Genomic DNA, 26,463 nt, shown 5'->3' with positions numbered 1-26,463 from the left:
ATTAACCCAAAAGAGAGACAAGGAGCCTCTGCAGGCACATAAGGCTTTTAAATACTATCCGCTGCCACAGAAGGTCATGGAGAGTGGAGTGATTTTAAGATCAGAGAGCTTCATTAGGCCAAACCATTTAATGTACCCGAGGGCTGGAAGGAAAAGATTAAATTGGTGGAGGTAGAGATGCTGAGGGAGAATTCTGTATTTGTCTCATTTACTGAAATCACTGGTTCTGCTCCATATGATACCAGCAGCAAGCAGCTGCTGACAGCCAGGAACTGCAGCAATGACAAGCACAAGGTACCAGATTGTCCCTGTCCATTGCATGACTGCACAGAAGACATGGACCTAAAGCTTGTTTCTTTATTTGAGTCTCAGAGTGGACTCCAGGCATGGAATTATTTCCCTCTTCATGAACACAGATAGCACTTGGGCTGCAGCTGGGCAGACAGGCTGGTGGGCAATTCCTCCTGCAAAGCAGAGTATTCCAGTAGGAACTGGACTCTTCTCAAATAATTTCTTTAGATCGTTCTATGAACAGTAGAGAAAACCACTTTCTACCACAGAGAGCTTTGCAAACAAAGCAAATGGAAGGAAAAGGTCTGTCTGAGGAGATACTTATGAGATCCAGAGAAGCACCAAGCCTGTCTCAGCATCAGCACACTATGAAGGAAGCCTGATTGCTGTTAGATTCCCACCATGATCAATCAGCAGATTGTCTAATCAGCACTGCAAAAAGAGCTCTCTGGCTGGTATCAAACTGCCAGCTGGGACTGGCAGTGAGGCTGCTGTGCCAGCTGTGAGTCTGAGGAAGGCCCTGCCCCGACCCCACGTGCTGTTTGCTGCAACCATGGCAGCTTGTAAAATTAGCACAAGCGCTTGTTTTCATTCAGGCCCCATGGCAAAATGTTCCAGGAGGCTGGAGATGAGAGCAGGGCACAGAACAATGGGAAACCAATGAAATAATGAAGGAACAGTTTCTTCACCTTCTGTGGCTCGGTGTCACGCAGAGGAGCCTGGAGGCATCTGGTTTGATCTCGGTTTTCTAAAGCACGGATGTGGTTTGACCAACTCCTTTGGTGACTTAATAACATCCAGTTGCTCTGTGTCACATTGGTCACTATTTCTCAGAACACTGGGAAATGGGGAAACTGAGGCACTGGGAGGGGACTCTGGTGATGTCACCACAGTGCGCGGTGGCCCCCGGGCCGTGCCCTGTCCAACAGCGCCTTCTGGTGGAGAGAGAACGTCTGTGCATGGCCGAGGGTGTGGGCACCAAAACCCCACCAAGTACTTCCTTAGGGCCGGGCTCTGGGCACGTGAGTCCACTTCTGTCCTCTAGGAATTGTTCTTCACTTGGCAACTTCTCTTTTCATACTCAAGCCAGGCTGTTTGAGACAGCAAGGAGTCATTCTGGCCTTTGAGGATCCCTGGTAATCAAGCATCAGGAAGCCTTTGCTTTAGTAGCCACCAGCACATGGCACCCCGAAAGTCACAACAGTGCAATGGGATAAATATATTCTTAGGAAGGCACGGGGCATTCAGTCTCTGCTTTTGTGTTCTCATGACAATGATTGTAATGACGTAGCTGGAGTGGGAAATGGCCCAGCATAAATCCATCCTGGCAACAATGCTGTGCAACAAAAACTGTAAAAGGAGGCAGGCATGTTTGGGGTAAGTTGGAGATAGGAATCTGGTTATTTTTCCAAGGCCCCAGTCAAACACTACACTGAGGAGATCCTGATTGTGTCACCTGGGCCCCTACCACACGTATCCTTTGCAGAAGAACAATGTAGACAGGAGTCTCTTGGCCCATCTGAAAATGCCTGAGGTAATTCTGCAAGCAGGAAATGACATGAGGCAGCATGTCTGCCACAGCCCCTTCAACCAGGAGGCACAATCCTGTCTCCTCTGCCACGGGGAGCACAGGCAGCAGTGCCAGAGTCAACTGAGACACCAAGATTTGCATCCATGAAAGAAAAAAGCAAAAGAAACTGCCATGAACAAGGCCAGGACTAAAAATTACAGCTTTAAATGGTTTAACTACTGAGGAGGATGTATCTCATCCAAAGGGAGCTCTCTGGCCTGCTGTATAAGCAACTCATGCTCACATGTAAGAAAACTGAGAAAGTGGGTAGAGGCAAAACAGCTGGTCAGGAATTTATTGATGAGATCTTCTATTGGAAAAGTCAATTATCCAAACCAGAAACTTTCCCCTTTCCAAGAATGAAGCATCATTGGAAAAAAATGTAATGAGAGCATCATTCTCAGGTTCGTGAGTGAACTTCCACTCTTTGAAAAAACCCCAAACTCAGAATAGCTGTAAGCTGCTGCCCAGGAGAGATTCTTGAGCTCCAGAAGACTCTGGTTTACAGCTTGTCTTCTCTCCCTCAGGAAAGTCCTGGGCTGTCACCTGTTTTAGGACAGTTGTGCCAGTTTGCTCCCAAGGCGACTTGTGCTTGTCTGCTCCAGTCTCATCCAGTACCTGGCAGCAAAGGCTTTCATTTCACACCTTCCAGGGGGCTACCTTGCCCACCAGACTAGGCTGTTCCACACCTCAGAAATTCCTTCCCTTGGGCCAAGTTCCCTTTGGGGTTTGGAAACAGCTTAAGTCACTCCCTTTTACAATAAGTATTTCCTACCAAAAATAAAAACACCAATACAAAGCCTCATGCCAATATAACGATGCCTTATACAAAAGCAATTTATTTCCCATCCCATACAGGATCAAAGAGGTGAAAATCCCCACACAAAGACCACAGTAGCCACTCCAGAAAGACTTTATCCATTCGATGGACAAATACAGGCACTGAAGCTTGTGAGATCATCTCACACAGCCTGACAGGACAAATCACACACATCTCTGCAGGGCTTCCTTTGCAAGCACTAATTCCTACAGTTTTCAGTCCAGTTTATCAGTGAGCCACTGGATGTGATGCAACAGGGATGGTGTTTCAACACAGACACAGATACATAGAGATACTTCTGCTGGTGCAATTAATTTTTAATAAGCCCTTTTTCATATTGCTGTTGCTGCAGCCACACCGAAAGTATGATCCCTATTAAACTGTGAAGTCAAATTAAGAAAAGCTGAATATTTGCCTACCATGAAGAGAAAAAAAAAAAAAAAAGATTCCATTCCTGCCTAACTCCTCCAAAAGGCAGTAAGTTAGCTCGTTTCTCTGACAGCAGGTTGAACTCACAATGGAGAAGGTTTCTCTGTTCTTAACTTTGGGACTTGTCTCTTGCCCTTGGACTAATTCTTCTGGATTTGCATTTTGTGCTGAGTGTTGTCACCTCCTGTTCCTTGGCTGAGTGCATTGTGATACAGAAGAGGTGCTAATCCTCTAGTAATTAGCACCTCATTGGGAGGTCAAGAAGGGGTCATGGAAGTAGGCTTGTTTATTTTTCAGGAGAATTCTGGTTTGCTCCTTGTTTTCATTAGGGATGTTGAGGTGTTCCAGCTCTCAGCAGGCTGATGCTGTTCAGAACACAGGGGCACTGCTCGGAGCAGCTCATCTTCAGGCCACAAGGGATCTCGGAAGTGTAAAACAACCATGATTCCCATTTAACATTCCTAAGCCTCCTCAGTCACCTCATGAGAGGACCCCTGATGTACCTGACTTTTAGTTTCAGTTCTGTCTGGGGCTGGTCTCTCTCCAACTTTCTACATGCAAATAAATGTTTGCACAAACTTTGTGTGGTGTAGTTGGCAGAAGTACATTCACCTGGTCAATAGGATCACAGGATTCATGGTTCCTGCTTGAGACATCGATGTTTCATTCACACAGTGAGCCAGATTTAGGACTCCAAATTGGCTTAAATACTTTTTCTTAACAGAGGAATTGGACAATTTTAAGAATCAAAGAAAACTCTGTTCACCTCCAAATCAGGCACGAAGGTCATGTCAGGGGATAGTGGTCTTCCTTTAAAAGCTGCTCTCTGGGTGAGATCTCCTCCCTCAGCTGCTGACCTGGTCTAACCATGGATGAGGAAGCCAAGCCCTTGCTGATTCTACCAACCAGCTCTCAAACAGAACCAGTTCTCCTCACAGGTCTTCAAATGGCCTTTTCACCTCCTCCGAAGCACTCATCTCTAACTTAGTGAGGTCGTTAATTTGCCTTCAATTGCAGTCACCAGAAATACATTCCCTGGCAACACAACAGGTCCATCAGCACAGCAGACCATCCCAACCAGAAGCACATCCAAAGGCTTCCATCTCCACTGGGGATCTCACTGCTACAACATGCAGGGAGAGAAAGCCCTGGATCCTCTATGGCAAAACACCAGGGTCTCCTGCCCTACACTTTTCAGAGGTATAACAATACACACAAAAACTCAAAAGGTAACTCTGTGTAATGCTGCAAATGGACACTTCCCAGAGGATTCAGGGTATCCAAACATCTCTGGATGTCCTAGACAATGCTTAGGAATGCCAGCAGAAGCAAACAATAAATGGAGATTCTTGTTTTCATACAAAGGCCAGGACAATTGCATTGTCTGTGGGGTCATATCACTGTTTGAATCCTCAGCCTCCAGAAATTTCTCAATTCTCTAGAAATTGCAAGCTCCTCCATCTAAGAGCTGTCGCAACTGCTCTCACTCCCCCTCTCCCGTCCATTCCCAGGCTAATCCAAAGAGACTGCAGAGGAAGAAATGCTCGGACTTAAATCAGCACCAGCAATGCCGAGGGAGCTGTTACTGTTGGAATTCCCCATTCTTGAGTGGTCTCTATTAAGATCAATGGACCCCTGTGCTGGGCCCAGCACAAATTATGAGCCAGCAGCCAGGTTAACTCTTACCACAGTGTCTGTAATGACACAGCATCCATGATCACTGCTTCCCATCAGGAAAAAATAAAGCCTGATTAGTATTTCCCACATCTTCGTAGCAAGGTTCCTTGCTATCTATTTGTGAAAATGATTTTTAAATATATAACATATAAAACACAGACTTAAATTTTTTACAGATTTGGCCAGTTTTCAATATTTTAGTCTATGTGGAATGATCCAAATATGTTTTCAATATATTTCAACACATACAGTTGTCATATTCAGACCAGTATATTTTACTTATTAGCAAAACTGGCCAAGTATGTGCTATTTTTCAATATAGTTGCTCTATCGCCTCATATATTTTAGAGACATGATTGTACAGCACATTTTAGGAAAGATATTACAAATGAAGAAAGATCATTTTTCTTTTACAAAAAGGATGTGGTTTGCTAAACCATTTGGAAGACAGAACTGGATTGCTTTGTCACTGGGAATGGACTCTGGACACAGTGCCTGGGGATAGAACAAGGGCAGAGGTTTCTGTGGTGCCCACACCAACCTGGGCATGTGCTGCCCAAAAGGTTCGGATGCAAGACTAAGGAGAAGAATAATCTGGTGTATTTCCCAAAGCAGACTCTGGGTTCAAGAAACAGGGAAAAGTCTGCTATAGAGGACATAACCCAACACTCTAAAGTTAAGCTGACATCACAGCGTGACTGATCCCACATGGGAACCTGATCCCAGCATTGCTCACCGACTTCACACTGGCCACAGACCCCACAGTCATCATACAGGAAGAAAAACAGTGACTTGCTCACTAGAGGACACCTGAAAGGAAAGTTGAAAGAAGGCCTCAGACATCCCAACAATCACCTTTGAATTCTAAACTAAGTCCAAAGAAAGCTTCAAAGTCTGTGAAACTCTTAAAGTCTTTTCACTAAATTCCAAGGACTCAGCTACAATTTTTCTGTAAGACTTGTACAGGAGATGGATAATTAGATTTGTGCACATCTGTAGATATTAAATGAGCATAGCCAACCTGCCTTGCCTGGGATTAATGATGCTGCAGCAGAGGGTCCCCAGATGGCCCTGACCTGAATTCTGGACAGCAGCAATCTTGAAATCATAAAAAAAGAAGGGCAACAGAGGAGAGTTAAAAGCGGTGGTCTCCAGGAAAAGCAAAAAAGAAAAACAAACTAAGAAACATAAAAATTTGCCAAACAAATCAAACAAAACAACCCAAAGAATTTTGTGTGTTGCTGATTCTTGTGTCATACTGAGGAACTTGGCAAGAGTTATTCTGAGAGACAGAATCTCTTCTTTCTCTTCACCCAGCAGCATTTCACATCACACATCAGACAAGCTCAAGATTTATGCTTTGCATGGAAAAGCTGCCATCCCAAGAGCTTTGCCTGGCTTTTGCCCTTCTCTCTCTCGTCACTTGTCTTGCAGTAGATTGGTGACATATTTGAAGGCTCTTGGTGCCACATGCTCATGTTTTCTCTTGTCTCCTATATGTGTGCAGATGTTTCAGCCACTTACCTGGATCCCTAAGCTGTCCTCCAGATGACTTTTAATGCTCATTTTGAAAGAGGTCCTTATGGTCAGAGCACAGCAAGAACAAGGAGAGGTTGAACTTTGCCACCACAGGAACAGAAGCATGAAACTGGAAGACATCCACAGGTATTTAGATTTGAAATGAAGCCACAAAAAAAGCCTAGACTTGTTTAACTTGCAAATTTTATACTACACCAAGATGAAAAAAACAACATTAAAATGAGGCAAAAAGCATTTTGTTCAATACAAAATATCTTTCCTTGATTTATTTTCTTTACCATGAACTGAAGAAGCATACATAAGTTTTACTTAAGCAAAGTTTTGCTTCATCTGCTTATGAGGCTTATGCAGATCTTTAAGTCATTTGCCAGTCACTCCTATAAGGCTATTGATGGCTACAGTAAAGACAAGGGGTTTTTTCTAGCCTTGCAAGTTCCTCCTTCAGCTGTTCCCCTGTTTTAATCCCAGAAGGTACAGATGAGGTCCTGATGCCTGCACGTACATCCAGCCTAACTGATGACAAACCTCCGTCTCCCTGCAATGAGCCCTTGCAGCCTAAATCTCAGGGAAGGGGGAGGGGGTTGTTCCCAGCAATGCCTTGGCAGCATCCTGTGTTTGCTGGTGGGTCTCCCGTGTTTTGGGATGCCATCAGCACATTTCAAGCTGCTGGGATTATCCTGCAGCTGCCAGCCTGAGTGTCTGTGCTCACTCACCTGAAATCAGGTGGCAGATACAGAGGCTGCAGAGCTGGCAGCCTGTTTCTCCACCACTGGCAGCCCAGCATTCGCAGTGTGCCAGGCTTCCACACTCTCTGCTGTGTTTTCTGAGCCTTGTTTGCTTCTCAAATATTCTCACCACAGGGCTCATTGAAATGATGTTTCATGTGCTGCTCTCTGGGTTATGGCCCTCAAAGACTCCATCCTTGTAAAACTCCAGCTAACTCTTTATAATGAAAAGTATTTGCAGAAATGCTGTTTTAAGCAAATTCTCTTAAAAGTTATTCAGTAATGAATAAGCCTTTGACCTTAGTTTGACATAAACTCACATTCACAAAGTAAGTTTTAATAGCTGCCTAACCATAAGGAAAAAAAAAAAAAAAGATTCTCAGGTACTATGGAAGCTTCTTTGTTATAACAAGTGAAAATAAATTAAGAGTTACAACTCAGACACATGTCCTGAAGGCATGCTACTCTACTCTGGAGTACCTCTTTCTTTAAGGCACAACTTAGTAAGGTACGAGGGCAGTCATTAATTCTGTGAGTTGAAAGATAATTTTAAAAATGAGAGCTCATTTCCTGAGTGTTCCTAAGAACACTTAGCTGGATAAAGCCTGGGAAAAACTAGTTAAGGAGAAGTTATGTTGGCTTCATACAGATAAGTGCTGCTTGACCTTTCACTGTCAATGAATTTCACCAAGGATCTAAAAAATCAGAAGTCCACAAAATCATCCATGAGCCTACTCAAGAGGGTAAATAAAGAGATAAAGGCATGAACAGGGTATAGGGGAAGAGAGATGTCCTATTTCCATCCTATCTTTTAGCAGCAGTCACCTTCAGGACCTGAATCAACCGAGTAAAACAGACAGAAAATAAACATAAGCCACAAAACCTCAACCCTCACAGAGACCATTTAGAAGGAGAAACTCACAGGGCTTCTCCATTCCACCTCACCCTGCTCATGAAATATTGATAAGGAACAGCAGTGGCAGTTGTTAGCAGGAGCTGGTAACGGAAGCATGAAAAGTAAAAATCAATGGGATTTCTTATTTTGATGAAGAAAGGCAAAACTGTGTGTGCTGTGACAGGGTGTGCTGCACATGGCCATCAGCATTTGTGTGGGAAGTACAGGGATAGACACACTGGGACAGAATTTGATGCGCACAGACACGGGGAAATTTCTGTGAAGTCTCATTTATACAACCAGTGCTGAAACTGAGGAATGTGAGTGCCACACTGTGAACATTTGTGTCTGTGCCCTCAGAAGGGGGAATTTCTGCGTGGTCAGGAGGGACTGTCCATCAACCAGCTGGGTTGAGTGGCCTTGAATGTAGGGTTGTGTTTGTTGTGTTGTTTCTTGCTCTGAGTACAGAGATGCATTTTCACTTTATGGATTTGCAGAGGCACTCAGGAAACTTCAGTTGTTCCATCCTTGCAAGTGTAGCTAATGAGCTCCTCAGTCATTAATATGCACCCACATTTAGCACTCTAGCTAGCTACCCAGCTTTCAAGGAGAGCATTTTTGTGCACTAAGACTCTAGCAGCAGTAATTAATAGCTATTTACCATGTAAAAATGATCTGATTGCAATGGAGTGCAAGTGAGCCCTCACGGCAGTGACATCACCAGATGCACCACACACTCTGAGCAGCTCAGTGAGAACTGGTGTGTCCAAAAGGGAAGCCAGAGGTGACACTACAACACATTTTGAGGTCTAGTTCAATGTCTCACCAGTATCACACACAGGGTGCAAATTCTTCCACTGCCTAATGGAAGAGTGAGGTCTTGGATTCAGATACTTCCTACCCAGTCAGAATTACAGTAATCACAGCCTTACATTAAAGCTGTTGACCTCTCCTCTTTTCAGCTAAAGTAGGAAGCTGAATAGAAGGTGTGAACCATCAAGCCTGTCAAACCAATCTCTTTCAGCACCAATGAGTTCACTTAAAATGTGTCCAGAGGAAAAGCTTGGGATGGAGGGAGAGACTTTAAAGGAAAAACATTCCACAGTTTAAGACAGTGGAATTGAGTTCCTCCCTTTATTCTTTGGTCACAGTTGCCTTTCAAAGCAACATAAAATGCAGGAACCCTCCGAAGGAAGAAAAATAAGATCCATATTGATAGAATGGTTCAGTTTGCTACCCTTGGCACTGATCTATTGAAGACAATACACAAAGAAGAAACCACCTTGTCCTCTCCTTAAAGCACTGGGTTCAGGCCCTCTGAAATGGGCAGAGATGGCAACAGTTTTGTTCTGGGGTATTAACCCACTGAAAGTGAGGAAGCAGTTGCTGGTTCTTACATTCCCCTAGAATGCTTTTCCTGGTTTCCCAATTCAGAGAACCATCAAATGTACCATCTGATTTCTCACACAAATAAGCCCCACACACATCCCTAGGCTGACCTTAGTAATAACTAAGTAACCTGAGTAATAAGCAGAACTGAAGCTCTGGTGCTAAAGGTACTTTGCACACCCTGCAGGAACCATCAACAGCCTGAGCATAAGTGCCTGAGCAAAGGTTCTGATGAGCCCTCACAGCCATGAACTCCTTTGAAGAGGAAAGCTGAAGAAAGAAAGGAAAGCCATGTACAGCATCTTTCTGTACCTGGTACAAGTCTGGCCCAATATATCCCTGACTACGATGGTTTGCTTTTCTCCCAAGCTTACAGGCTCTCTTAAGGATGCCATATTCTAGAAGCTGGTGTCTGCAGGGAAGAGGTAGGCATATTTTGATTGTTAGACAGAACTGATAGTTCATGAGCTTGGGATTTGGAACTTAGGTTTTGAAACAAATCACTGCAGAGCTTTCACTCACTTTGTGCCTGCCTTAGTAAAAGTGACATGCTGTCAAAGGAGTTTAAAGGCCTCATACATCAGTTCTGGGATTGCATTTTGAGAGAAAGAAAGAGGCAGAGAACTTTGGATGCCTAAGCCTTTCACCCAAGAATCTGCACATTGTGATAATTTATAAAAAGCCTAAAATTGCCTAGATATCAGTGCATTAAAAATTAATTTTAAATTGAAACTGTTATCTGAATGCAGTGGCCTGTGAGATACGTATTTGGAACATCCTGCCCAGAAAACCTATTAAAGTACTTTCTGCAATTATTATTTAATATTGAACATTTTATAGCAGCAGTGCCTTGAGGCCAAACAAGTCATCATTGTGTTACACACCAGACAAATGTAACACAATTAAAACAGCTCAAGTTTAAAGTTATTTATGCATTGTTTGGTACAGCACTGCAAGGCCCATTATGGTCCATTTTTAGGAGGAACTGGAGACATGAACATCTTGTTATTTCTAATAAAAATAAGATACTGCTCATTGCTCTCTCTCTCCCCTGATCACGCCTTTCCTTCCAGCTTCTTTGGGAAGGAATAATCTATAAAAAACCTGGATCATGTAGAAAATTATCAGTAAACTAAGAACGAAAATAATTGCTTTCAATGGAATGAGGAGATTTTGTTTTCAAATGCAACTCATAATCACGGAATTATGTGAGATGAGAAGAACTCCCAGGCAAGATGAGCTTGTACCTCTGGATGGTGCTTCCCACAGTCACACTGTCTTAAGTCAGTTACAAAACTGCATCACAAGGTTCCAGGTCACTCAAAATCAAGGCACAAGTATCTAAACCACTTTGACTTTAAAACACTGAAAGGAGGAAAGTGTAAAACATCTGAAAATCTACCACCTTCAGCTCAAAACAAACCTATGCAGCACCTAGATCTGAGAGACAGAATCTGAATTCAGGTGAAATTGGCTGCACCTCAATCCCCAAGTCAAGTACATCCAAGTTGCTATTACCTGGACTTTGTAAACAAATGGTGGCAGCCAGAACTCCCAGCAGAGTTCCTGACATTGCCAGCTTCTTCCCAGGATATATCAAAGGCTGGTGCACCTTAGCATCATGAAAGTCATTCACTTTGGGTGGAGTGAAGAGCATTGTCCCATGGACCAACCTCCCCCTTCACCAGCAGCACACCATCACAGCCAGGTCACCTCCTTGAAGGGGCTTTGCTTCCAGCCCAGCACAGCTTAATTAGACTTTCCCTGCCCATTTTTGAGACTAAAATCTTAGAAGCAGGAGAGCATGAAGGTACAATTCACATCTGAACTGATGGTCCTAGCCCAAATAAGTATTTCTGAAGATATGTCTTACTGACACCTGATGCATTCAAAGGTCTACCTCCAGAAGTCTGACTGGATATTTATAAGAAACAACACCACACAGTCCCCGCTGCTCACCCTGGCCTTGCATGTACAAAGCAGACTGTCTCCAATTTCAGGGTAATGAACCTGATCTCTTCTTTAGCTATCACTCTGTTCAGCCAAAATTTCCTTGTGTAAATATTGGATAGCCCTGGATTTGTAAAAGCTGAATCTTTGAAATAAAGAATGAAGATGCAATGGCAGAAAGCAGAGAAGGTATGAAGAGGACTAAAGGATCATTAGCAATTCTCTCAATTAATTAAACAAAGCTAAGGAGGAAGAGGAACAGAGGCCTTCAGACAGCTCATGGCTGGGCTGGAGGCAGGGGGGTGCTATTCCCCAAGGCCTTTTGTGGGTTACCACAAAGAGAGTTCACAGATCCTCCACTCACTTACTTAAATATTTGATATGAAATTAAAGCCCTGTTCCAACTTGTATGACCACTGTCTCCCTGGCTCTCCCCTCCTCCTATTCCCAGCAGACCCCTCCATCCTTCACATGCCTGTCCTCAGCCCAAGACATGAGCACAATTAGCACCAGCCCACTGGCGCCAATTAGCAGCCAATAGTGTCTATATTGTGGCAGGGGGGGCTGAGGCAGCGGGTGCAGTGTCTCCAGCCTGCCTTCACACTCAATTACATTAAGTGGAGTCTCCTGGCTGGGCCTGGCCGGACAGTTGGTGCAGTAATTGTGTCCTCTCTGGCTGCAGGCGATCTCCTGCAGGCTCCCTACCCCACTATTGGCTGCTGCATTGTCCACTTACATCATCACAGTCTTCCTCCGAGGGAAAAGGAGCAGGGCAGCATACAGGAGCAGAGGGAGCTGAGCAGGAGAGAGACCCCAAAGTCTTTGTTTGAAATTTGAGAGTGTGAAACTCTGGGGCTTTGACCTCTCTTGGGCTCAGCTGTGCCTGTTCCCTGTGACTGTCACTGCTCCAGAGAATGCCCTCACTGGATCCAGCCCCTTGGCATCTCGCAGGGGAGCCTGGTGTCTTTGTGAGGAATGGAACACTAATAACATGGGTTTAGCTCAGAACCAAACCTGACCAGGAAATGAGCTGGTGGATTCCCATCCCTGCTTTTGGCCAATGGCAAATGCTGGGAAATGAGCAGGATAATTGGCAGACCTGGCTATCTGAACCACTGGAACACTGCACAGCTCTACGGTAATGGTCTGACTTCACAGGTATCCAATAAAACCAAAATTCCATCATTTTCAACACAAAACTAAAATTTAAAAAGTTTTATATGTGTTCCCAGTTAATTTAAAATTCCCTTCTTAAATGTTTTAGCTTTTGTACACGGTATCATAACACACTGCTCCCAGTGCTGCAACAGGACATACTTTGATGGAATACTCTGCTTTCATTTTATTTTTAAACTCATGAAGGACAACGGCTACTTAGCACCAACATAAATATTTGTCCTTCTTGTGTAGATCCAAGTGTCTTCCTGTTTTTAACAGCCCACTGTGACTCTGAATAGGAATAATTTCTACTTTAACACCTATTTTAACATGAGTTGAATGATGCTCTGGAGCTGCTGATCTCTTACTGCCTACAGCAGAGCTGTGGTGGAGGAGCATGAGAAAACTGGACCAAAATGAGATCAATCACACCCTTGTTGGGGCACTCTGTGGCACAGTTATTCCAAGTCCTACTACTGAGATGAAATTTAAAAACAGACATAGAAAACACATAAAAACTTTTAAATGTGATATCTGATACTAAGAAAGGGAAGAAGCAATCTTCCAAAGTAAGATTTTTTTTGTAGAATTTAAATCAGTATGAGAACATGTAAAATGGTCAGTAATAAAATCAGTTCTTGGGAAAGGTTAATAACACCCTCAATCTATGAGCAGGACCTTTTGGTTCTTCAATAGTAATTCTGTTACAAAGAAAGGATAAAAGAATAGAGGGTGGCAGTGAGAATGAATCATCTTCAAAATATATAAACCCATAATTTTATTGCTGCAGCTAATGAAGTGCTACACATTCCTGGACGAATTGGCTGTTGGCTTCTATCGGTAAGTCTCAGGTGTTAGCTGCTGTCTCCGTTGGTCACTCAGTAGCTGATGTTCATAGTTTGTGCAATACATAAAAAGGATTCTCTTTTGCTCTGTGTCAAGACTCAGGATTTTCCTGGAGATGCTGACACAAATGAACTCCCCAAGAGTAAGATTAAAAATATTATGACAGATACACTTTCTGCCCCTCTTTTCCCTTAACTTCTCTAGACCCAAGATTCCTCTTACAGGCTATGTCCTATCCTTCATCACTTCAGGCTTCTCAAGTTGTTCTAAGAACTCTCTACCTGCTGATGCTTTCTTCCATATTCCTTTAGCTCTTTTTCTTTTGGTCCATTTCCAATGTGCTCTCAGTATCTCTCATCTCAGGTCACTTCCACCTATTTCTTAATTTCTTCCCTGCTCCATCCACACATCCTCATTTTCTCTCTTTTGCCATATGTTCTACTTTCTCTATTCCTTCTTTAGCTCTTACCCTTCTTCCCTTCCTCAATTATCCCCCTTTCCTTCATATTCTTCCTTCCTCATCTTCATTCCTATTCCCCAATTCCTTCACTTCTGTCTTCCACCTCTTGTATTTCCTTATTGTTCAGGAGTGGGTTGTGAAGATTCCTGGCTCTTTCTTGTGCTCAGGAAACATTTACTGACATCGGAAACGTCCTCATTAGCTCTGGACAGGTGGGAACCATCTTTGTTTCCTGCAGGCACCATCTCCTGTCTGCTCCCTAAGCCTCAGTGACAGCTGCTCGGCTCTGACGTGGAGACATCTTCTCTTCTCCACCCATTACTGGGGCCCCAGCTCAAACCCCCCAGGTGCTGAGGAGGAAGAGGTTGATGGGCAAAGATGACCCCAATTAAATTAAGTTAAAACTCTTTCCTCTCCTTCGGACTTTGCAGAGATTGGAAGGTCAGGCTCAAGGGCTAAACATTACCAAGCTCTCCCAGCTGACTCTTGTGGAAAGACAGAAGTCGAGCAATTAACAGTGTGAGAAACAAACAAAGGAAGAGAAACAACTAAATAAATTTCTGCCCTCAAATAAGTAGTAGAAAATGTCCATTTTTAACCTTGATCTCACTGAAGTGTTGATAACAGATCAATGAAAACTGCTGCAGATCAGGATCTGATTCTGTTGTTATTTATCATATCCTAGGTAGAAAAATTGCAAGGAAGTCAGTTCATTTTAGCAATTTAAACTGACACCAGAATTAGGCAGGTTAGCTCTTTGCAAGGCACTTTTTGTTCCATAGTGCATGTGTTCCCTGTGTGTTCCCTGAGTAGGTATTGGCCAGTACATGCTAAGACCCACTAAGTGGTTATTTCTTAAGACAATTACAATTCACTATAGAGAATCTAATTCCAAAAGCAAAATCTTTCCCTTCAAGAGCTACTCACAAGTCCTTGGTGTCAGATTTGCCCAATGCCATCTCCAACATCCCTGGAGATAACATGGGATACAATTCACCACTGAGAGGCAGCTGATTCATCCCGTGGATATTTTTTTCAGAAAGAAGTCATCTATTTGATCAAAGGATTTACTGATCTGGAGATGTTCCTGAAACAGAGCTTGCTTCAAAATCTGTTTGGGCAAAATGTGTTTTTGCTGATTTCACTTGATTTGGGATCACACCTATGGATTATGGGAAGATGGCAGAATTAAAACCCTACCATCCGTTGCCCTTTCAGCCCTTACATAAGTACAGCAGCACTACTCCATGTTGAAAAATTACTTCAGTCCCCCTCATCAAGCTGCTGCTGTCCCCCCTCTATGAACTAGGGCAGCAACTTCCCTTGTGAAGCAGGACCCACAGGGAAGGTTACCTTTATCCTAAATGCACTGCAAAGATATCTCCGACACATCTTGTCAGCACTTAAACATCCGTGACAGCCTTCCTGCAACATTTTCCAGGTGAGCACCCTGGCTCCTTCTCCCATGTCCCAGGCTCATCATTCAGCACTCAGACACAGTGGGAGCAGCCTGTTGACATGGTTTCTCTCACTTTTCCTGCCCCCTGCAGCTGACCTCCTGTCTCCCCAGCTAGATCAACTCCAGGAGACTGTACTTAGGGCTGGGTCACTGCAGGGTGTTAAAAGCCTTTCTCTTCTCTCAGCAACCAAAGTTAGAAGGTGGTAGGTGGGAGAGAAAACACTTCAAGTTGACTTTCCTTCAGGAGACATTTCCTGTCAGATGGGAAAGACTCCCAGGCACAGGCAAGGGTCTTGAAGGGTTTGCAGAATGGCATATTCACACCTTTGGAGATTTAACAACTAGACCAGATTTTCTTCCCTCTCTTGGCTGCAGCCAAGTGATCATATATGGAAAAGTTCCCTAGTCAGGGAACTTTTCTTTACTGCTGCTTATGAAAACTCAAGAAAGCACCTTTGAAGGGAGACATTAAGTTCCAGGATGTCCTTTCAAAGTGAAATTTTCTGTTTGTCATACCAGTAGAATACACCACCAGTTTCAAGGGGTGCAGATTTGATTTTGCCACATAACATTCCAAGTTTGTGTGCAAGTCGAGCTTAATAATCAGCCACTGAATTTCTGACAAAGAATCTGACAAAACACACAATACAAACCAAACACTCCCATTTGTGTCTGTTGCAAACGGTAAGATAGACACAAATGTAATGTTTCACTTCATGCTTTTCCTAAAGGTGCTCTCCAAGGCAGATTCTAGTCTTGTTTCCTTCATGTCAGAAAGAACACCTTTCTATTGTACTATTTATTAAATAAATACAATAGCACCAATCAGGAGTGGGTCATCTGAAGAGAACAAGCCTTTCTCCCTTGCAGAGAACAAAGACTCAACCCTTCTCCCGCAGTTTCCATCCTGGTTGAATGGTACTGTAAGATGACTGATCTGCCCAACATAAAATCATAAGACTGTGCTTCAAAGAGTAAAGAATTGAGTAGAGTGAGTCAAATTTTAATTGAGAAATTATTGTTCTATGTTTTCTCAGAGAATCCTCTGCTTTCAAACCCAATCCAATGAAGCAGCAAACAATGCACACTGTAGAACTGATCCTCCCCTGCATCACCAGCTCCCTGGGCTCAAATTCAAGCCAGGATGTTGGAGTATTCTTCCACAAAAGCTTGTCTGAAAATACCTCCACAATCTGGAGCAATTTAGGATCTGGATTCTGCCAAAGAGCACATCTATATTTTTTTACCTCCATCACATCATTTTTCCTCTGGCCACTACAGGTAGAGGCATTTCCCTTCATAAAGGGGATCGGTAGCTGATCCTCACATGAGCTGAAACTCAGAGCTTTGCCAAGCTATACCACAATTTCTGATCACATAAGCCCCCATCAAGACTCAAGGCCAAGGAACTTCTGCACTCACAGTGTTCTGTCAGCCACCTCTAACCATGCTGCTTGTTCTCCATGCAAAATGACGGTTTTTAACCATGGAAAAATCTGCACTCACAGCAGGCTCCCCTTCCCAGAAGGGATAATCAAACACTTCTATGGAAGCCATCACCTTACATGTGGCTTCCTTCCTGCCCAGAACGTGGTTGGGACACTTCCTCCAGCCCACGATCTTAGAGCTTTAGGGCATGAGCCATAAAGTGTATTGGCAAGTGAGCAACACTGCAAACACAGGAGTGTGTGAGCATCCAGCATGGCAGATCCTTAGTGGCTTGGCATAAACAGGGAAGGTAAGAAATCCCATCCTTTCAGCAGTCAGACAGATTTCTCAAGTGGCTTTTTTAAATAGGTCATGTGCTTCATTCAGCAGCTCCAGCTGATGCTTCCAAAAGAAACCCATTAACAGACTCCCCTATGTGTTCCTTATTGTTTGCACAGCCTTAATGGCCCCATCTGGCATCATCTTAAAGCCTCCTGGTCAGAAGCAGAGAGCAGCTTCTGGTTACAGCAGCGTGAGAAGTTGTACTTTGCAGCCCCTTTCTCTACTCACAAGATCTAACTTTGATGATAGATAAATGTTTGGAACCAGGCAAGGTGTGGGACCACCTGAAACCTGAGTGACACCATAGTGGAGAACTTCAGTTCTTTTCCTTCACACTATGGCATGCCAGGTACCTGCACACCAGGTGCCTCCTCAACCTTTGTTGTACCTAACGGTCTGTGGAAGTCTATCTCATTCCATGGAAAGAGAGGAGGGAATCAAAGCATATCTCCAGTGATGAGCGATTAAGGATGAGCCTCTGGTACCCCAGACCCACACTGGCTGAGCAGGTTCCAGTACAGAGGTATTACAACACACACTGCCTCTCAGAAAAGCCCGAACATCTGTCACCCAGTTTATTTTGTTGCCAAAGGCTGCTCAGTTGTGATACGATGATTCTTCTATGACATAAGTGTTTGGGTTACTCCGGTCAAGTCCCAGCCAATGCAGTAAAGATCAGCAGGACAGGCTGCAGCATACCTGAGAGCAGCAGAGTCCCTGAGTGGCACCTGCTGGTTTGCCCTGGTGACCAGGTATGACTGATTGATGGATGGTTTTATCTGACTGCATGGACATTCTGACATGGGACACATCTCTCCACTTGGGAGGTCCCTGGATGGCTCTGGGCTGCCAGATAAACACAGTTTATCAATAACAGATGCTGGTTGGACACTCTTCAGATGGTCATATCCTCTCCAGGCTTGGCTTAGCTTCTGCTGTTATGGCAGCTCAGCACACCTTTTTGAGGTAAGCCTCAACCTAGCCAAGCATTTAAAAGCACACATGCCCTACTGTCCATATGTATGAATTCCTTTGGAAAGCCTTTTCCTATAGGCACCTTCTGGAACCAGACTCCCTGCATGAAGAGGTTTCCAGTGTGCTTCTGGGAGGCGCAGCCAGACGAGCAGGGTTTGCACGGGAGCAAGAGCCAAGGCAGGAAGCTGACAGTTTGTTCTCTACCCTCTCCCCTTTCTTCTCAAACACAGTGTTGCTGAGAGCCAGCTGAAAGGCCAGAGACAGTCTGCAGTCGGCTGGTCTTTACCAAACAAAAGTTTACTTTCATCCACTGTGCCGCAGCCGCTGGAGTCACTTCCTCCTTCCTCCAGCCTTTCTTCGAGGCGAGAAAACAGTCGGCTCTTTCAGCACGTTAAGAAAGCCATTACAATCAATTTAGGCAGTGCACAGACAGACTCCGTGTCTACTGTATTCTGTTACCACAGGCCGGGGGAGCGGGGGGAGCGGACCCACTGCCCAGCTCCCCTCGCACTCTGCTCCGTAATGGAAAGGATGCCGGCGCCGGCAGCTATTGGGATCTCGCTAACAAATGAAGCTGTCATCAAACACCTCTTGGGGGAAGCGCTGGGCAGCGGGGGGTGCGTTCTTGTGCTGGAGCTGCCTCCACCGCACTGGTCCTGCCGCTAATTGCTCAGCATGGAGAGCACACACTTAAAGCGCTATCGGCCTCGTCAATAATGGGGTATTAGGTGCCTCCTGGTTAGCGTGGCATTGATCTGTTCCAGCTTTCCCCTGTTGTTGTTGTGTTGGGGTTTGAGGGTTTTTTTTCTTTTCCTTTGTAAGTGTTTTCTGAGCCTGTGTTTAGCGTGAGTGCTGCTTAAGTGCTAATTGTTACACCACAGATTGATTGGCGACAAGATGGCTTGCCAAGTTTCTTCTCCGATCTCCCCGGGTGGGGTGTGGAGGAAGGACAGAGGGTGGGGGCTGAGAAGTGGGGAGAGAGGGAATCCTTTTGCACTCATTGACTTCCTCTCTCACTGTCTCTCTGAACTGGAAACTTTTGGCCTTTCCGAGCCACTCCTGCCAGTTTCCATTCCTGTTTTGATGTTCCCTTCCCTGCTACAGAAACAGTACATCTTCCATTCCTGGGAATGTCCCTGTGTGTCCTTTGTCCTAGATGACTTGGTGGGTAAGTTGAGTGCTGCAATGACAGAAGAGGGTCTTAGCCTTTTCTTTAAGGGTAAAAAAAAACAAAAACAAAAAAAAAAAAAAAAAAAAAAACCAAAAAAAAAAAAAAAACCAAACCAAAAAAACAAAGAAACAAGAAAAAAAAAACCCACCAAAAAAAAAAAAAAAAACAAAAAACCACCAAAAAAATCCACAAAAACTTGAAAGGGTTCCATGCCTCCAGATACTCCCTTTCTCCATCACATTCATGCTTCCAAAAACCTGTACTGCTGAGGCCAATGGTGAGAGAACTGCATAATTAATGACACAGCAATGCCATGACTCTCTAGAATCCTGAAGCATCTGGGCAGGTGCCGGAGGAAGGATTTGAAACCCTCCCAGAGAATCTGGATGAAAGCTCTGAAACACAGAGATACTGGCTTCAAGACCTGCACTATCCTGGCTAACACGAAACATAAGGAATGTTCCACCTAAGGTTAAAGAAGGTGAAACTTAAAAGACATTTTCTTCAAAGAGGTTTAATTGTTGCTCAGCTGAAGAAGTTCATTAGCCAACATTTTTTATGATTTCAACTCATTTTCCATTGAATCACAGAATATTCTGAGCTGGAAGGGACCCACAAGGATCATCCAGTCCAACTCCAACATACTCAGTATGCAGAACCACCATTTGTTCTGATTCTTCCAGCACAGCAAGCAACTTACAATAATCATTTTGATTGCTACCAGTGCCACTGGTCAAGCCACTGGGAAAGCAACTTTGTGACATTAACAGAGAAGCAAGCTGGGAACTGAAAATGCTGGCAATGGAAAGTAGTACTTGAACTTTGCTTTTTCCAGTTATATGAAATTTTGAATGTAAAGTTCTGCTCTACTGATGCATCAATTTGTGGTGACTGAACTAAATAGAATTAGATTTTCTCTTAGTATAAAAAGTTCCAACAGAAGAAACAGCCTTAAACTTTGTTTTCCAATTAACATTTACACTAATAACCCTTATGTACTTGAACATGACCAAGAAAGGAAAGCCACATATAATTGAGTTGCAATTTGCTTTTCAATTCAAGCAAATATGCACAGGCATTTTTCTCACATTTCATCCCTCAGATCTGTTAAAAACACTGAGGTCTGGCAGTGTTTCCCCAGCCCTGGAAAGGCTGTAAGAAACAGCTTTAACATTATCAACAGCTTGCTGGTGACCATTCACTTCCCTCAGGAGGTTCAGGACATCCAGGACTACACTACCCCATCTCTCTAGGAAAAGCAAAGCACACCCCTCAGAAAGCAGTCAAACCACAGCAGAGGGAGAAAAAACATCCTTTACACCTTATTAAGCTTACCCCCAACACGAAGTGAAACTCCTCTAGCTCTGGCTGCCCAATGAGAAACACAATAAAATCAGAAGCAAGGAACATTCTTTAAAAAAATCAAATAACTGGATGTCAAAGAGTCACAGGTACACGAGAATGAGAAACACAGTAAACAAGCAACTGAGGAAGCAGGAAAATGAGACTTCCTGGGTTCATATCCTATTCCTAGTGGGTAGTATGACAGAAAGTTAACACAGTGATGCTGTAAGGTGAAAAAATATATAAGCATAATAGTCATTGCTTAATTCTAGTCTGAATTGTCAAAGACAATAAGCACCTGAGGTTCCACTTTTCTGAAGGTGGGCCTTCAGTATCTTTGAAAATAGGTCATAAAAGTACATTGAACAAAAATCTAAGAGAAGCTTCGACTGGCAGAAGATGGTCAGAGAGGAGGGATGAGGATGAGAACCTTCTTAGCAAGGTTTTCTGTCCTTAACTCTCAGTTACAGTAGCAAATCTGACCTAATTTTGTTACTAAGCCCAAGGACAAATTCCAGCCAAACTTTTCCATTCCCATTTGTAAACAGTTAACTTGTACTCCCAAAAAGTATTTGCTCAGAGCTTCAGCAAGTCACAGTCAGCAACATCATGACAGAAGAGACCAGAATGTACAGTGGATAAATGAGAATTTAATCACATACACACACACACAAAATAAAGAAAAAACACTCAAACACACACACTGAGAAGAAAATGCTAACAGAGCACATACATGGAAAACTGTTTTCTGAACTACTCTTGTCCAAAAACCACAGAACAAATTGCTGAGGCTTTTCCCCATTGCACAAAGTGCCTTTTAGCATCCCAGGTTTTCTCCTGAGGGACAGGAGGAAAAGGAAAAGACAACTGGCGTCGAGCTGCATATTGTCTGAAGATGTTGTCAAGAACATCATAAGGAAAGAGCTGTGTCTGAGGTCATCGGATTAGAGGAGAAACAAGGAACGGAGCAGGGGCTGGGGATGGAAAGGGAAGGGGGAGGCACAGTGACCTGAGTGACCTCTGCTGCACTAACTTGATATAACAAATAGTTCTGAAAAACCAAATACTGTTAACCCTTTTAAACTGGGTCATTCCCTGCTGTGGATGGCTCATGGAGCAGAATCCTTAACTCCTTCCTCCCCACACACTTGGAAACACCTACACTTGGCACTGCATTAGGTCACAGTACATTTGCAGCTCTCTACCCAAATGAAAATGTGTCATGGATTTCAACTCCAAATTTAGCCAGCTTTTTCAAGGCAAAACACAGCTTCTGCAAACATAAATGTGATCCATTTTCCTAAAGAAAAACTCACTTTTGGATGACAAAGTCAGTGTTTCTCTCTGCTGACATCTTCACTCCTTCAGACACAGGAACATTCTTAAGACCTTTGATAACATCCAGAGAAAAATCTCTTCTTATGAGGGAAGGCAAAGGCAGTGACTCTCCCAACCTGCTTTGGACTCTGTAGAGCAACAAGTGCAACCTGATGGGGCGAAAATCTTCAAGCCTTTATGGGGCCCCAGTCACAGAGACCTCCCTGTAACCTCAGATCTTGGTTTTGACCCACTCCTGACTGCTGTCTAACTGCAAACTGTAGCAAACCTCCCAACTCTGCAAAACTAGGCTCCAAACCTTGGAGGAAATTATTAGCTTGTGTGTGATTTCTAGTACATTTTTACTTCTGCTCACAACTCCAAACTCTCAGATAAATTGTGAGGTATCTTGGTCTTTCTGGTTCTACTCCTAACCACAAATTAAAATGGAAAAAATTATCCAGAAATTTCAGAACTCTACAAACCAAGTTTAAATTTCACTCTGGTTTTGAACTGGGATAAGCATTTCAAAAAAGAACATAGATTATCCATTACTATTTTTTTTTATTCCTTATGAAAACCCTTAGTTTTCTCCTTCTATTACTGTGATAACCACTCTTTAACATACCCAGCACTATAGCTTTGTGCAGTTTTCCACTTGGATGAGTGCCATGAACTTCCAATTTTGAGGCTCCAGAAGAAAACCCAGCCTACCTCTGTTCCACAGTTCCACAGAGAGGTCACACAGCCTCCTTTGGCCACAGCCACTGCAGAAAGGCCACTCCAGCAGGGAGGGCTGGCAGGATGCAGCAATGCTGACTCTTGGAAACCCTGATGGGAAAAGATGGTTGTACGGGATTAAGGATGGAACAGGATTCTGAACTGCTCTCCCCCTCTTCTTTGAGCTTGGATCCTATGGCCTCCAAAAATCCTTTCCAACTTGTATTATTCCACAGTTCTGTAGGGAGCTAAGGACTGGTTTGCAGAGCAATATGTTGGTCTGTATCAGGTGTCTAGAAAAAGAAGATGAGGTCTATTTTCCTAGGACTAGTCCAGAAAAATGTGATATTATCAATAAGCTCTATATGGCACCACACTTAATAGAAGAGATAGAAATTGCTCCTGGAAAAAGACACAAAACCTGCTTGACACACACAAATGCAATTTCAACACACAAGTGCACAAGGATCTTTAGAGTTCTCCTGAAGCATTGAGAGATATTTTTACTGCCTGCTCATTTATACCCCACTTCTACAAGTCAGGGAAAGGATTTCTCCCTCAAGTCTCTGTGCAGACAGAAGAGGGAGGCAAACAGGTTTCTCCAGAGCATTCAGAGCAGAAGCACAGCATGTGTGATTTGTGTCCTTGTCTTAGCAATGCAAGGAAGATACCTCAGAGCTCTGTAGGGAATACACCCCATTAGTCGCAAACATCAGCAGATTCCTTCCAGAAAACCATCTCTAGTTTAATTACAGATGAAATAGCATGGCTGATGAGAAGCAGAAGTCTGTGAGTAGGCCAGCAGATTGGCATTGAGAAAAATGACCTTCAGCCTTCTCTGCTTTATTTGTTGCTCATCTGAAATTGAAAGAGGAGTGATGAGAGGATGGGAGGCATTCAGTCACTTTTGAAAAGCTCCTTCTCTGTGTCCATGAGAGAGACTGGACAAACCATGTCAGAAGCTGGGAATGACTCAAGGGTAGCTTTGTTTCCAGGCTCTGTCATTCTCAGCTGCTCTGCTCAGCCTGACAAAGAAGCTGAGTAGAGGAAGGGATTTTAAGGAACGAGACAGGAAAGCCTTATACTAAAGAACTGGATTTTAAAAGGCTTTCACTGACATTAGATTTAGGATTTTGTCTATAAAGACTATACCTACTACAAGAAAACTGTAGGCATAGTTCTTCCTCTTTCAAAACCTAGAAAAATGTTTCCAGATGTAGGATTTCATCTTCATGACTCTGGTAGGGTTATGAAGAAGTCTGTCTAGTTTTTTCACTTCATTTCAGTGGCTACAGGTAAGATGAAAATATAGTCCATGTCCCATCTTTTCATTTCAGTAGGAGTGAAATAAATTCCTCCAAACCCACTGGCACTGTTCTGGAACAGTTTGCTGTCTGCCCAGCTTACCCAGGCACACAGCTAGGGCACACGGTGGAAGTGCCAGGAATAACAAATGACACAAGGACTAAACTGGGGGTGACAATACTGTGCCCTAACAATTAAGCCTTTGTAAAGCTTAATACCAGTGTTGTGAGACTAATCAAGAGTCAAAGCTTCCTTTGATTCTGTTTGCATATGAATCTTGTCCATGATGGTTATCAACACCCAGATGCTCTTCTCTTCCCTCCAAACCAAAATAATGAGCTGCAACATCTCATCCAGAGAACACTGGCAGGATAAGCACTACTGAGGAATAGCACTGGCATTCCACCAAGATGGCTACTGCAAATAAATGGGGCATCAATCAGTTGGTAAAAATAATAATTGACTTTAAAAAGGTGATGTTATTGAATAAGTAACTGGCTCAATGATGCTTTATGAAGTAGTCTATGTCTTTTACATGTAATATATTACATGTACCTCAGAGTCCCCTACTAAGATGGTCAAAAGTGCTACTGCTGGAGTGTCCAGCCATGAAAGGATATTCAAGTTTAATAGAGATTAATCATGCTGAAAAGGCAAGTGTAACAGAGAAGCAAAGTGTAAAGAGGAGACTTCAAACTGAGCTCAGCAACTCTGGAGTCTTGAGCAAGGAAAAGGTAAAAGTACTGCAAAAGTTGGTGGAGTCTCCTAATCACTCAGCAGTGACCATTCCATTTATCTGCATGGTCATAATTGTGCAGTATCTCCAGCACTACAGATGATTCCTAAAAATTTGTCAGCAGGGAGGTGTGCCAATTTCTTAGCAGGGAGCAGAGGAACACAGGACGTTGCAGTCTAACACTGGTATCTACAGCAAGCACAGCAGCAAATCTCTCTGTGCTCCAGCTGTAAGAAGGGCTCGGAGCTGTTTCTTTCTGCTTCTTTCCCCCTCATCCTCATCCCCCTGTTTCCACCAAGGAACGTCTCCTAAAGCCAGCATGTGAGGAGATCTGCTTGGCCCTGCCTCTCCAAATAAAGGAGAAACTGCTAAGCTGCCTATTGCGGGCTGACTGAGGGGGCAGGGAGGCTCTCAAGCAGCCTGATGAGAATTTACAGGTCGCCGGCTCCCTTTCCCCGCTGTCAAGCAGGGGGCAAACCCTTAATGGGGCGGAACGGGGAGCGCGGGGCTGGCTCCCGGCTCAGCCCCTAATGAGGGCCGGCGGCTCGGCCCGCAGCTCGTTAGGGAAGGGCGGGCGCAGCACAGAACGGGAGCCAGGGACAGAGGCACACAATGGCTCTTGAGGGACCAGCAGCCGCAGCACTGGGGCTCAGGGGAGGGGGCATAACCACCCCCTCCTCCTTTGCCTACTCCTTGCCTCTTAAAATCCCATTACCTTCCTTTTATTTCACAGTAGACACTGGTGGGAGGGAAAAGAGGGGGAGATGTCCGGGAGGAGCTGCCTCTGTCTAGTGCCTTCTGTCAGCAGAGGTCAGGCCCATAGGATCAATTTTTTTCTGTGGATGTGATTTTCTTGTCTCCCTCTCTTTTTTTTTTTTTTTTTTTAAACAAGAATACGGGCGCCAGGCTTACAAGAGATCCTCAAGCGCTGTCAATCAGGGGCATGAAATATTCAGAGAGCTTAATCTTCTTAGGAGATCTGTAGAGACCCCCTCATGGGGTCTGAATGCTCTTCACGAATCTGCAAAGAATGGGTAAGGGGAAGGAGGAAAACAAACACAGCTGAAAAGAATGAAAAGAGAGACATCCTTAGACAGACACCCTCACATCTTGGTGAGGGGCATATTGTAAGAATTTAAACAGAATAGAAAAGACCTCTTAAGACCCAATTAGTGGAACAGTCTCCTTTCTGACTGGGAATCTGGAAAACCACCTTTGGGTACTCTTCATCATGGCTATTTTTTCCTTTTTTTGCTCAACAGGTAGCCCAGTTCATTGGCATTCCCAGCTCGGCCATGACCTAGTTTTTGACCTTATACAACTTCTGTTTCTCCACAGACTTTGACTTTCGTGTAGTCTGGCCAATACACAAGAATTCCATCGATCTGCTTAGTTAAAGGTCAGGAACAGGTACGCTGGCCTGGTGGGTAGTCTGCAAGCTGCATCAATTTCCTTTGAGATCCTGGGAATTACATGCCCTAACAGAGAGATCTAAGATAGATGCAGATCATTACATTTTAAAGTGAAAACTTTAAAATGTAATGATCTGCATCTATCTTAGATCTATTTTTCAAAGACAAGCCAGGGACAGGCTGTTTCCTGTTCAAAAGTCATAGTAAGTTTTCTGAAAAGAGACTCCTCTCTGTTTCTCTAACTCTTTTTATCTCTGCTTAAAACATCTTAAGGAAATTCTGTGTGAAGAATGAATGCTGTAAATAAAATAACTTGTATCAAGTTATCACCCTCACAAAGTAAATTGTCTCTAAAACTTAAATGTCCCATGTCTGTTGTTTGAAGGACCATGTCCAGCATCTGTGACAAGTCCCTGCAGTCCCCAGAGAATCATGTCCACCATCTCACTCCAGCCTTTAAGAAACAAATTATTAAAATGAGCAGACTGAGAAGCCCCCTGTATTT

This window comes from Onychostruthus taczanowskii, unplaced genomic scaffold, assembly GCF_017590055.1.
Source record: "Onychostruthus taczanowskii isolate IOZ18803 unplaced genomic scaffold, ASM1759005v1 scaffold64, whole genome shotgun sequence".
NCBI lineage: Eukaryota > Metazoa > Chordata > Aves > Passeriformes > Passeridae > Onychostruthus > Onychostruthus taczanowskii.
Note: the sequence above shows the minus strand (reverse complement) of the source record.